General features: G+C 51.0%; 1 long non-coding RNA gene across 1 annotated transcript in view; it reads right to left on the bottom strand.

Moving 5' to 3' along the window:
- LOC311424210 overlaps positions 1-6216 on the bottom strand; it is a 31245-nt gene extending 25029 nt beyond the window's left edge. Inside the window, exon 1 of the long non-coding RNA XR_014686014.1 lies at positions 5929-6216. This is a non-coding gene — a long non-coding RNA (uncharacterized lncRNA). The remainder of the gene's footprint in view (positions 1-5928) is intronic.
- Positions 6217-11906: the final 5690 nt, after the last annotated feature.

The following is an 11906-nucleotide window of genomic DNA, read 5'->3' as shown; positions in this document are numbered from 1 at the left end:
ACTGATGTTACTCTGAAGAAGCAGTCAGCACCGTTTCTATGTTAGGAAAGAGCTGAACAGAGTCTGTTATTCACATGAAGTAGTCAGGCAGGTTTCTTTAGGAAGGCTGGGTTTCACTAGAACATTACTAGCCTGTAAGCCTCATGGCATCACCTTCCATCTTGACTGCTAAACCTCCTTGCTCCCTACTATCTTCTTTGCCAAGATACAGCTGTCCACATTTACTTTTCCTACTTGGCTGGACTGACTTTAAGAAGGGATCTTGCATCTTAGAAAGGGAACAAAAGCTGCTGCCCAGCAGCGTCTGGCTCAGGGAGGAGTGAGAAAGCTCTGTGCAGCCCCCAAGGTCCGTGCAGCAGGAGGCAGGAGGTGCTCCAGGCTCACAGCAGCACTTCCCCTGCGGCCTGTGCAGAGAGAGGCCCCTGGTGGAGCAGGCTGTCCCCCTGCAGCCCATGGGTCCCCCGTGGAGCACATCTCCACGCTGCAGCCCCCCTGTGGCTGGAGGAGCCCCCGGTGGTGCAGGTGGCTGTGGCCTGGAGGAGGCCGCGGCCTGTGGAGAGCCCCCGCAGGAGCAGGCCCCGGGCTGGACTGGAACAGGCTGTGCTGAGCCTGCTTTGCCCGTGACGCTCCTTGTGGAGTGATCTCCCTGTCCTTCTGGCAGCCCTTGAGCCCTTGCCAGCCTCTTTTCTCCCCTTGGCGTTGGAGGAGGGGCAGGGAGAGAGCGCTTGTGCTGGAGCTCAGCTGCCCAGCTGAGGAAAACCACCACGGCTCTGTCTTGCCGCTGCTGCAGCACGCTGGTAGCAGCCAGCACCGTCTGTTCTTCGAGCCTCAGCAAGCCCACAGCATCTTCCCAGAAGGGATCCCTTTCCTTCACGCCTGACAGGCGCCGCCTCCAGAGGCTGAGGGCTTGTGCCCCATTTGCAAGCGCTTTCTCAGTGCCCCCTTCCCCAGAGAAGGATCCGGATCCCAGCTGCTTGGCTTCCCTGCCCTCTGCTGCCAGGCTCCCGCAGCTGCTATCCCAGCAGCGCAGCAGCCAGCTGACAATGTGCTCGCCTGGAGGACAGCTGCAATCTTGTCCCATGCTGGCAGCTCGCCCAGGGATGGGGATCACCTGCTTCCTGCTGCTTTTGTCTCTGCTCTCCTTTCCAACAGCCTCCTGTGCCCTGGGATGGCCCTACCTTGGGGTAGGCTGCCTCGCCTTCCTCTTGCTCCTTCCCCTTCTTGGGAGGACTTTCTGCCCTTCCGAAACGAGATGACTTCTGCATGCATTCCTTCCCCTTGTGTGTATTGGTGCCTGAGACAGCAACGGGGTCGTCCCCGGAGCCAGCTGTAGGGCCTGTGCCAGGCTTGGAGTGGCTGCAGGGGACATGCCAGGGGCTGGAGGGACTGCAGGGAACATGCCAGGGGCTGGAGTGGCTGGATGTGAAGTACTGTCAGTAAAGAATTTCTTTCTAACATATATTAGAAATCTCATTTTTCAGTGTAAAGCTATTACTCCATGTCCTGTCACTCCAGGCCCTGATAAAGACCCCCTCCCCAGCTTTCCTATAGGTTGCCTTTAAGTACAGGAAGGCTCTCAGCCTGGCACACAGTAAAACTGATGGCAGATCCTTCACTATATTATTTGAATTTCACGGAAATAGAACAGACTATCAACTTACTTAGGAGAAGTAATACAATTTCAGAACTATTCAAAACCAAAGGCGTTCCAAACTAAGTTTAAGTTCAGAGGAAATCCAAAGAAAAAAATAATTTTGAAACTAATAATCAGAGACCATAATCTTCTACAAATGATAGATTTTTCTCCTGTACCGGGTAATTTTGATCTGTCTTTAATGATCATCCAGACATGGATTTGACACCGAGTATCTTGCTTTGCCTCTGCATTAAGTCTTCTTCTCATGTGAGGTAAATGTCCTGCTTTTATGGGATGGGTCTAGGAGACATACGCGCTGTGTCTCATGATGCTTGGATATCATCTTAATTCTGGGTGAAGATGAAAGGTCTCACTGCTTCCTGAACAGGGAAGTGGATGTCTGCAGTTAAGAACCCTCTGTCTAATCTAGAAACGTGAAGGAAGGAGTTTGCTGGATTGCAAGTGACAGTGAAGAAAGCCACAGATGACATATCAAACTGATTAAAATGTTATTTAGCTCAGGGCATGGCTAATGATGTGGAGCTGGAATAGTTTGACGACTGTAATTACACTCACTATCACTGTTACTTGTTTATAGGATGGTAATGCCTAAAGGTCCCACTGGAGCCTGAAACAAGGTTGTGCAGGGTGCTGCACGTGCATATCTCAGTAGCGCTTTGATAGCTAGTGATACAAACAGACAAAACAGAGAATAAAAGGAGAAACGGGGGGACAGAGATAAGATCTTCCTGCAGGTCATTTAGGGTATCAGCCATGAGTTCAGTGCATCCAGCTCTCTAGTGCTCTGCTGGCCCAGTGAGATGAATGGAAAACATTGCAGCCTTGGAAAAATAGTACTTCTTCTAATTCTTTGGCCAGTTTTGATGATTTAGGACTGCTTTATTTATTTATTTATTTATTTATTTATTTTTCTTTTCCCCATTTGTGCTGGAGAAGGTGAACTTTTTAAATACCTGTTCTGAATTCAAATATCATTTTCATTGTTATGTTTCTGTTTTGTTGGCACTATTCATAATGACTTCTACCCTTCTGTGGAAGCAAAAGCTTATCATACCATAAAACTGGAAAGGTCACAGAAAACTTCAGAGCTTTTGAAGAAAGCTGAGGAAAATCCATTCCCTGTTCTAGGCAGAGAGAGTGGCTGACTTCCAGACAGGTAAATGGGCAGGATAAGGCCACTTCATGTCCGCTGATGGCCAGTTGTATGGACTGCGAAGATAATGGACTACCAGCACAAGAGACAGTGCCAATAATCTAATCCAATACAATCTGTTTCAAGTGGTAGAGACCTGATACTCTATGACAATGTGAGGAAGACCAAACTGTCAGGCAAACTTTGAGATGATCATGTTCAGGATCTAAAACTCTTAAGACAAGTGTCAACACAGGAAGGGTGAAATAAAAGCATGAATGCCATACAAGTACTGAAAAATCTCAGGAAGTCTGGAAACCAGGGCAAATGGATGTAATAAGATGGTGCTTTGTGTTAGCAAGAAGCAGAGGATAAGGAAATGTTATGGGTCAGCAATAGAGTGGTTTTGTGCAAATCGCTGCTAAAGAAAGACAGCCTTGCTAGCCTGCTCTTTGCTCTTAGCTCCAGTCTACAGTTGTCAGACACATAAACAATAATGGGAATAATGGGAGACTTCAACTTCCCAGCAAAAGATTGAAAGATGATTACCACTTATTCTCATACAGATATACTATGTGATGGATTTCTTCACAAAAGTGAAAAAATATAAGACCATTTTAGACTTGGCTCCTGTACGGGTTTAAATGTAGTAAGATTTGAATAAAGTCTGATCATGAGCTGACTTTTCTCATTTTACATTTCAAGACAGACAAAACCAGGCTTAGAATGAAGGTTTTGAGGCTTAGAAATGCAAACTTTGAAATCTGAGGCAATGAATAATTGAGTCTGACTAAGCATCTCTGGGACTTGAGTGCAGAGAAGGCAGAGTTAAAATTCAAAATTCAGATGGGAAAAAAGCAATGAGAGAAGGTACATTTCAGAGGTTAAAAACTGCAAAAATAAAGTACGAATGACCAAAAACCTCCTTCACATAGGAAATTAAACAGTAACAGTAAATGATACTTAAGCCACAGAAACCAGGGGGAACAAAGAGAATAAATTAGGACCATTGCATACTCGAGGCAAAAATAGATCAAAAGTTAATGATGTCTCAAATGCTGCAAATCTTATTTCCTGCATCTAACAGCAACAACAATGTGCTATTAAGGGCAGTGACAGGATTCCCATTGCAAATGAGGGTAGGGCAGTAGGCACAACATCATCTGAGGTGAAATAAAAATCTATAGTGATTCAAGTGAAAAATGACAAGCTGATATCTACCTAGCCTATTAACAGCATTGGCACACAGAACAACAACTCAAGTAGGAAAAATACATAACAATTGTGCAAATCAGGGATAGTCCCCAGAATGGGAGAGTAACAAATATACTTCTGTCCAGGAGAATGTAAAGAGTGATCCAGACAAGTGCAGGCCTGTTAGTTTGACATCAACGCTGGGCAAAGCTTTGTAGCAAGAATAGATAAGACTAGGGAAGTAGCGGGTAATGTGGAATTTACAAGATAATTTATTAAAGCTAATTTGTTTCCAGAGAATTTAGTAGCTTGCCTTTGTAGGACCAGTGCTCCCCTACACAGGGGATGAACTACATCTATTTCACTTTCTGTGAGCTTCTGATACATTATCTATGGATTTGGGCTTTGGGGCTGCAAGTGAATCAAGGGAGTTTGCAATTGTTCACACTGTTCGAAGAGGGAATTACCAGCAAAGGAGAGGTTACCTGTAGTGATTCTCAGAGACAGTTCTGAAACTGCAGCTGCTAAGGAGACAAAGACTCATGGAGAAATGTAGGCTGGAAGGGACCTCTGAAAACCCAACCTCCTATTCAGAGCAGAGATGACTTCAAATTTAGGTACGTTCAGTATGGACATGGTGGCCGAAGACTAAAAATTCCATACGAGCTTTGAGATTTCCAGGTGACATAAAGTTGGGAAGTACTACCGAGCCTGACAGAAGGATATCCCTTGTGATTGAAATGGTTCAGGTGAAGTGACATTTGAAACCATGAGCCAGAGATTCTCAACAAAGGGTGTTTTTATTGTTTTGTTTTGTTTTGTTAGAACGGAACAGGGTTAAGCTGAGGCAGGGGAAATATAGGCTTGACAGCAGGAGGGGGTTCTTCACAGAGAGGGTGGTTGCACACTGGAACAGGCTCCCCAGGGAAGTGGTCACTGCACCGAGCCTGTCTGAATTTAAGAAGAGATTGGACTGTGCACTTAGTCACATGGTCTGAACTTTTGGGTAGACCTGTGCGGTGTCAAGAGTTGGACTTGATGATCCTTAAGGGTCCCTTCCAGCTCAGGATATTCTATGATTCTATGATTCTATATGGCAGTAAGGAGTTTAAAACAAACAATAAAACAACAAAACGCCATGTTCATGCACTGTTAACAGAAGAACTGAAAAAGTTAAGTGGTTATATGGTGTGTATGGCTATTTTATTTTATTTATTTATTTATTTATTTATTTTTCTCCAGTATAAATACACCTGACAGGGCAGCCCTGCCAAACATTTAAGACATGAGGCAAAATTCTGCCACTTGTATTCACATTGAACTTAGGAGGAAGTGTTCACAAGACAGAAGGAACAAGTTGCCTATTGTGTGGAAGGGAATTAAAGGACATCGTTCTGCTCAGCCAGATGCCAGTTGAGAGAAAAATATGATGTCTCTGTGAAAATGCATTTCTTGAGTAAATATCAAGGAGAAATAGGAAATGTGTAAGTTGGGAGATACATCTGAAATGATGATTGCAGTTGGCTTATGAGGAACTTTGGACAGGAAATTGGTAGCAACTTCCCCTTTTAAGAATAAAGTGCACCATAGATATGAAGTCAGCATTCACCTAAAGAGTAGAGGCCAACTCAAAGCCCCCACAACAAAGCAGTGGACAAACCAGAACACTAACATGTTGTGGTCTAGAGTCACACAGATATACATAATTTTACTATATCTAAACATCTGAGGGGTTCCTTTGAGAGGCGGAGGGCTTGTGCCCCATTTCCATTTCCACTCTCAGTGTCCCCTGCCTCAGAGAAAGATCCGAGCTGCTGGCTTTCCTGCCCTCTGATGCCAGGCTACCAGAGCAGGTATCCCAGCATCGCAGCAAACAGGTGACAATTTGAGTGCCACAGCAGTCCTCATTGTGAGCTGGACACTAAGGGCACTTGTGGCCACCCACCTTTGTGAGCTCCAAGGCTGACAGTGACTCTCTGCTGAGCTCCCACGGCTCTCAGGCGTCCCAGTGACAGATCTCTCGGCGCTAAGCTGACTGCCAGGAGAAAAGGCTCCCGTGAAATGGCTGCTCCACAACGGCAGGAGCAAGGTCTGCTGGGCTGGGGGTTTGCAGGGGAGCTCGGCCTTGGGCCTGGCAACTGCGCCTGGAAGCCAGGGACGGCCTTGGTGTGCAGCTGGACACCTGGGCCTGAGAAAGCAAGGTCTCTTTCAAGACACTTGGCACCATCGTCACCCAGTGGCTGTCTCAGGGGGACGAGAGAAACGCACAGCATCACTTGCTTCCCTGAAAAAGGGATGGATTTTGACCCCAAAGCGAGCTCCTTTCTATCAAAAGCATCACGTCCTCCTCTCTTTCTTGTATTTCGCTATGAATTTAGGAATCCCTGCAATCCCTGCAGCTGTGTCCCCTGCCAGCTTCTTGTGTGCCCCAAGCATCCTCGCTTGCAGGGCAGTAGAAGATGCAGAAAAGGCCTTGCCTTAGTGGAAGCACTGCCCTGCAGCAGCTCCAACATCCCTCTTAGCAGCACGCTGTAGCCCCCAAATGCCCCCGAAACGGCACATTTCAGCTACTGGGAAGGCAATGAGCTCTCTCAAGGTGAGCTACCCGCTCAAGGCCCAGGTGTCTGTGAGGCGGTGTTGGCAAGGAGTCCTGTTGTGTGAGTCTGTTCTTTGTGGGTGGCTGATACCGTCTTGGGCCCAGCTGCAAGGCCCGTCACAGGGGCTGGAGCGGCCACAGGGCCTGTCAGTGGGCTTGGAGTGGCTGCAGGGCTCATCAGTGGGCTTGGTGTGTCCGTAGGTCCCATCACAGTGCTGGAGTGGTCACAGGGCCTTTCGTATTGGCTAGAGTGGCTGTAGGGCCCGTCACAGGTTTTGGAATAGCCCCCCAAGGCCCATCACTGGGCTTGCAGTCGCTGCAGAGCCCATCACTGGGCTTTGAGCAGCCGCAGGGCCGCTCTCAGGGTTGGATCAGATCCACAGGTGTTTTCTTCCTCTTGGAGGTGCTGAGGAGTATTGAATAGTCTTCAAAAGGCATAGGCCAGAGTGCAGAAAATGTGTAGCTGATGCTAGAACCAGTTACTTTTTCTTGTCCACTGCCTCCTCCTCATTCACTGCCTCCTCCTTGTCTACCGCATCCTCCTCGTCCCCCGCCTGCTAATCCTATTTCTCATTTTCCTCCTCCTTCTCCTCCTTCCCTGCCTCTTGCACCTCCAACACCTCCTCCACCTCCACTGCCTCTTCCTCCTTCTCCTTCTCCAGCCCCACCGACTATTCCTCCTCCACAGCCTCCTCCACCTCGGCAGAAACTTCCTGGCCAACTTCCTCTGCATGCTCCTTGCTAAGGCATGCTGGTAGCAATGATGGTGAGCCCAGAGATGTCAGGAGGAGTTGCCATGAACCAGGTGTGCCAAGGCGGCTTCTCTGGGAGGCTATGGTTGTGAGCGCTGCCCACCGCTCCTAATTCTAGTTCCATTTGTCACCCCACAGGACCATGGCACCGTGGCCCTGTAAGGTAGCAGCTGGCGGCTCCTATCATCTTGATGACGCTCTGTGATGCGCTGCTTGTTGCCTGGGTAGCGATTGTTAGCTCTTATGCAAATGGCTTGTCATCAATCAGGGCTGTGGCTGCTCCTCCCTATAAAAGGGCCAAAGGGGGGCAGTGGGAGCCAGAGTGTTGGAGAGGGGAGATGGGAGAAGGTGGAAACAGAAAAGGAGGAGGAGGAGGAGGCGTAGGTGGAAAAGGGGGAGTAAGAGGGGAAGGGGGGCAGTGGAGGAGGTAGCGGAGGAGGAGGTGGTGGAGAAGATTGAGGAGGTGGCGGCATTTCTGGAAAAGGAGACGGATGAGTAGGAAGTGGTGACAAAAGAGGAGGCGAGCAAGGGCTAGGCAGAGGGACACGATGGAAGTGGAAGAGGAGAAGAAGGTGGTGGAGAAATAGTAGAATCTTAGAGGAGGAACTGGTGGCAAAAAGGAAAAAAAAGAGGAGGAGGTGGAGGAGGAGTAGGAGGTGGTAAAGGAGGAGACCAAAAAAAAAACAAAAACAAGAAGGAGGAGAAGGTGGCAGAGGAAGAAGTGGTAGAGGAGGAGGTGGAGGAGGAGGAGGATGTGGAGGAGGTGGAGGTGGAGGAGGAGGAAATGAAGGAGAAGGTGGAGGAGGAGGAGGAGGAGGAGGAGGAGGAGGAGGAGGATGTGGAGGAAGATGACGTGGAGGAGGAGGAGGAGGAAGTGGAGAAGGAGGAGGTGGAGGAGGAGGAGGTGGAGGAAGATGAGGAGGAGGAGGAGGTGGAGGAGGAGGAAGAGTTGTAGGAGGAGGAGGTGTAGGTTGTGTAGGTTGTGGAGGAGTTGGAAGAGGAGGTGGAAATTGAGGTGGAGGAGGTGGAGGAGGAGGTGGAGGTTGTGGAGGAGTTGGAAGAGGAGGTGGAGGTGGTGGAGGTGGAGGAGGCCAAAATAAAAAAAGACAAAAACAGCTAAAAAGCACAGAAAAAAAAAAACACTAGAAATGAAAAAATCAACATTGTGACCATCAACTATCAATCTCAGAGCAAGCTGATAGGAAACACTCATTTAAATCATTCTGGACAGATGTGACGAGAGAGAGAGAATTTTCATGCAGAGAATCCGAAGGAAAAGAAAAACTCATAGGCATTGATAAAGAGTTGAATAAGAAAGGAATAGAAAATAATAAAAATAATACAATCAATTAAAAACACAGTAAATAAATTGTATTACTGTAAACAATTTTTTCCCAGCCTAATGATCTCCTATCACCACCATGACCACCCATCCGAGCAATTTCCCATCCCATCATTTCACACTCAAATGAATTCTTTCACCGCAGTTCTTTGTGGGCGCTCCATCCCCACCAGGCTTGCTTTGGAAGGCCCAGGAGAGTCTTGTGGGCACTGGCCTGGGGTCCCAGGCTGAGCCAGCTGCTGCCTGGCAATCAGGGAGGCTCGCTCCGTGTCTTGGCTTGGGGTTGCGTGGCCAGGCTGTGGGAGCGGGGGGCTGCAGGGGGGTCCTCTGTGAGGAGAATGCAGCAGCTGCCCCATGGGAGCTCAGGGCCACTTCCAGGAGGCTCCTTCCAGGAGGGACCCACCCACTGCTGCCCAGAACGCAGAGCAAAAGGCTGATGTTTGCGCCTGGGGGAGAGCCCATCTAAGAAAGGGAACAAAAGCTGCTGCCCAGCAGCGTCTGGCTCAGGGAGGAGTGAGAAAGCTCTGTGCAGCCCCCAAGGTCCGTGCAGCAGGAGGCAGGAGGTGCTCCAGGCTCACAGCAGCACTTCCCCTGCGGCCTGTGCAGGGAGAGGCCCCTGGTGGAGCAGGCTGTCCCCCTGCAGCCCATGGGTCCCCCGTGGAGCACATCTCCATGCTGCAGCCCCCCTGTGGCTGGAGGAGCCCCCGGTGGTGCAGGTGGCTGTGGCCTGGAGGAGGCCGCGGCCTGTGGAGAGCCCCCGCAGGAGCAGGCCCCGGGCTGGACTGGAACAGGCTGTGCTGAGCCTGCTTTGCCCGTGACGCTCCTTGTGGAGTGATCTCCCTGTCCTTCTGGCAGCCCTTGAGCCCTTGCCAGCCTCTTTTCTCCCCTTGGCGTTGGAGGAGGGGCAGGGAGAGAGCGCTTGTGCTGGAGCTCAGCTGCCCAGCTGAGGCAAACCACCACGGCTCTGTCTTGCTGCTGCTGCAGCACGCTGGTAGCAGCCAGCACCGTCTGCTCTTCGAGCCTCAGCAAGCCCACAGCATCTTCCCAGAAGGGATCCCTTTCCTTCACGCCTGACAGGCGCCGCCTCCAGAGGCATAGGGCTTGTGCCCTGTTTGCAAGCGCTTTCTCAGTGCCTCCTTCCCCAGAGAAGGATCTGGATCCCAGCTGCTTGGCTTCCCTGCCCTCTGCTGCCAGGCTCCCGCAGCTGCTATCCCAGCAGCGCAGCAGCCAGCTGACAATGTGCTTGCCTGGAGGAAAGCTGCAATCTTGTCCCATGCTGGCAGCTCGCCCAGGGATGGGGATCACCTGCTTCCTGCTGCTTTTGTCTCTGTGCCTGAGACAGCAACGGGGTAGTCCCCGCAGCCAGCTCTTAGGGCCTGTGCCAGGCTTGGAGGGGCTGCCCAGAACATGCCAGGGGCTCGAGGGGCTGCAGGGCGAGTGACAAGGCTTTGAGGGGCCTCAGGTCCCACCGCGGTGGTTGAAGTCGATGCAGGGAACATCAGAGTTGTTGGAGGGGCTGCAGGTAAAATCCCAGGGCTTGCAGGGGCTGCAGGCTGCGTCACAGCTACACATCAGGTCAAGACGCATTTTCCTAGAACCATACATTTCCTCCTGAAGGGGCTGAAGAGCATGGAATGGTCTTCAAAACGCACAGAGCAAACCCCAGCAAACGTAGAGCTGCTGCTAGCAAGTAGGTAACTTGATTGTTCCTCTTGTTAACTTTGTTTCACAACAACAGGTGCAAAGATGTATCTTGAGTTGAGGGCAAAGGTGACCTTGGATCTGAAGCACACAGGCGTTCGCTAATGTACCCCATCCGGAGTGACTCCCGAACGACTCGGAAGGAAAAATAAAGTCCAAAGCAGTGCGTTGTGATAAAGAGAGTTTAATAGGGTAGAAAAAGAATAAAAACAAACAAAATAAGAAATAATGATATTTATAATTTATATTAATATATAAAAATATTTAATACTATTAAATGCTAATACTTCTAATTTTATACTAATAAAACAATGCCATACTGTACAACACAGTCAATAAAGTGGATTTAATTAAATAAATAAGAGAACCAAGAAATTAAATGAAAATTAAAAACTTTAAATTTAATAAAAAGAAAACCCATTTTTCCCAGTCCAATGAATTCCTACCCCCATCATCACTTCCCATCCCACTGATCATTTGCTATCCCAAAAACCTCCCAGTTCTTATCCCCTCGGCATGCCAGTGCAAGAAGAGCTGCAGGCAGAGGCCTTGCTGAGTGAGCACCTAACGAGAGGATTCTAATCCAGAAGGCAGGAAAGAAGAGCAATGCCCCAAAAGAAGCACGGGGCCCATCTTCATCTGGTGGGCCGCCCGCTGCCGCTCCTCCTGGGCCAGCTTCTTCAGGCGCTCCCGCTCGGGACGCTGCTGCGACGTGATGGGCACCGACTCCTCCTGCTCCTCCAGCGGCGTGGGCGCCGCGGCGCGGCCCGCCCAGGGCCCCACGCGGGGCATGTAGTCCACGCGGGGCTGCGCCGGCCGCTGCAGCGTGCGCGGCTGCGTGGGCAGAGCCGGACGCTGCGCTTGGCCCCCCGCAGCTGGCAGGCCCAGTGCTCTGGGCACCGGCTCTATGGCAGCGTCCCCTGTTCATGCCGTGCTGCCTGGTGGTGCTGGCACCTCCTTTTCCTTGCCGCCAGCCGGGGACTGGGGGGCAGCGGGCACAGCGCTGGAGCCTGGCACTGTCGGCGGGGCGCTGGGCATGCTGCTGGGGCTGCTGGAGGTGGGCTGCGGCTGCACACAGCACGGCTGGTGCACTGGCCCCAGCACCTTGGCCCTGGCCCCCAGCGGCTGCAAAGTCTCGCTGGGGGTCTTTGTCCTTGCGTGCTGGCGCTGCAGCGTCTTGGCCCCGCTGGCTTGGGCCCGGAGCCTGTCCTGGGGCCGCACGGCACAGGGCTCCCCACTCGGAGTCTCCAGCAGCAGCCGCGCTCTGCGGGGAGGTGGCGACGCTGCTCCTTGCCCCCCTGCAGCCCCCGGGCTTCGTGCTCTCTTGCTGGGTGCCGTGGTGCTGTTGATCGCCGGCTGCTGCCCACTGCTGCCTGCTTCCGTGCTGCTGCCAGCCCCCGTGCTGCTGCCACCCGTCTTCCCCTGGCACAGTCTCTTGCGGCCTTGGCCAGCCTGGCCCAGCAGCATCTTCCTCTCCTTGCTGGGGGGGTTCTCTGTTGTCGGCCTCCTGTGCTGGCAGCTCTGCGCTGTCC

This window comes from Aythya ferina, assembly GCF_964211825.1.
Source record: "Aythya ferina genome assembly, chromosome: 27".
Lineage (NCBI taxonomy): Eukaryota > Metazoa > Chordata > Aves > Anseriformes > Anatidae > Aythya > Aythya ferina.
The sequence above is the reverse complement of the archived record's forward strand: the minus strand, read 5'-3'. Positions and strand labels throughout refer to the sequence as shown.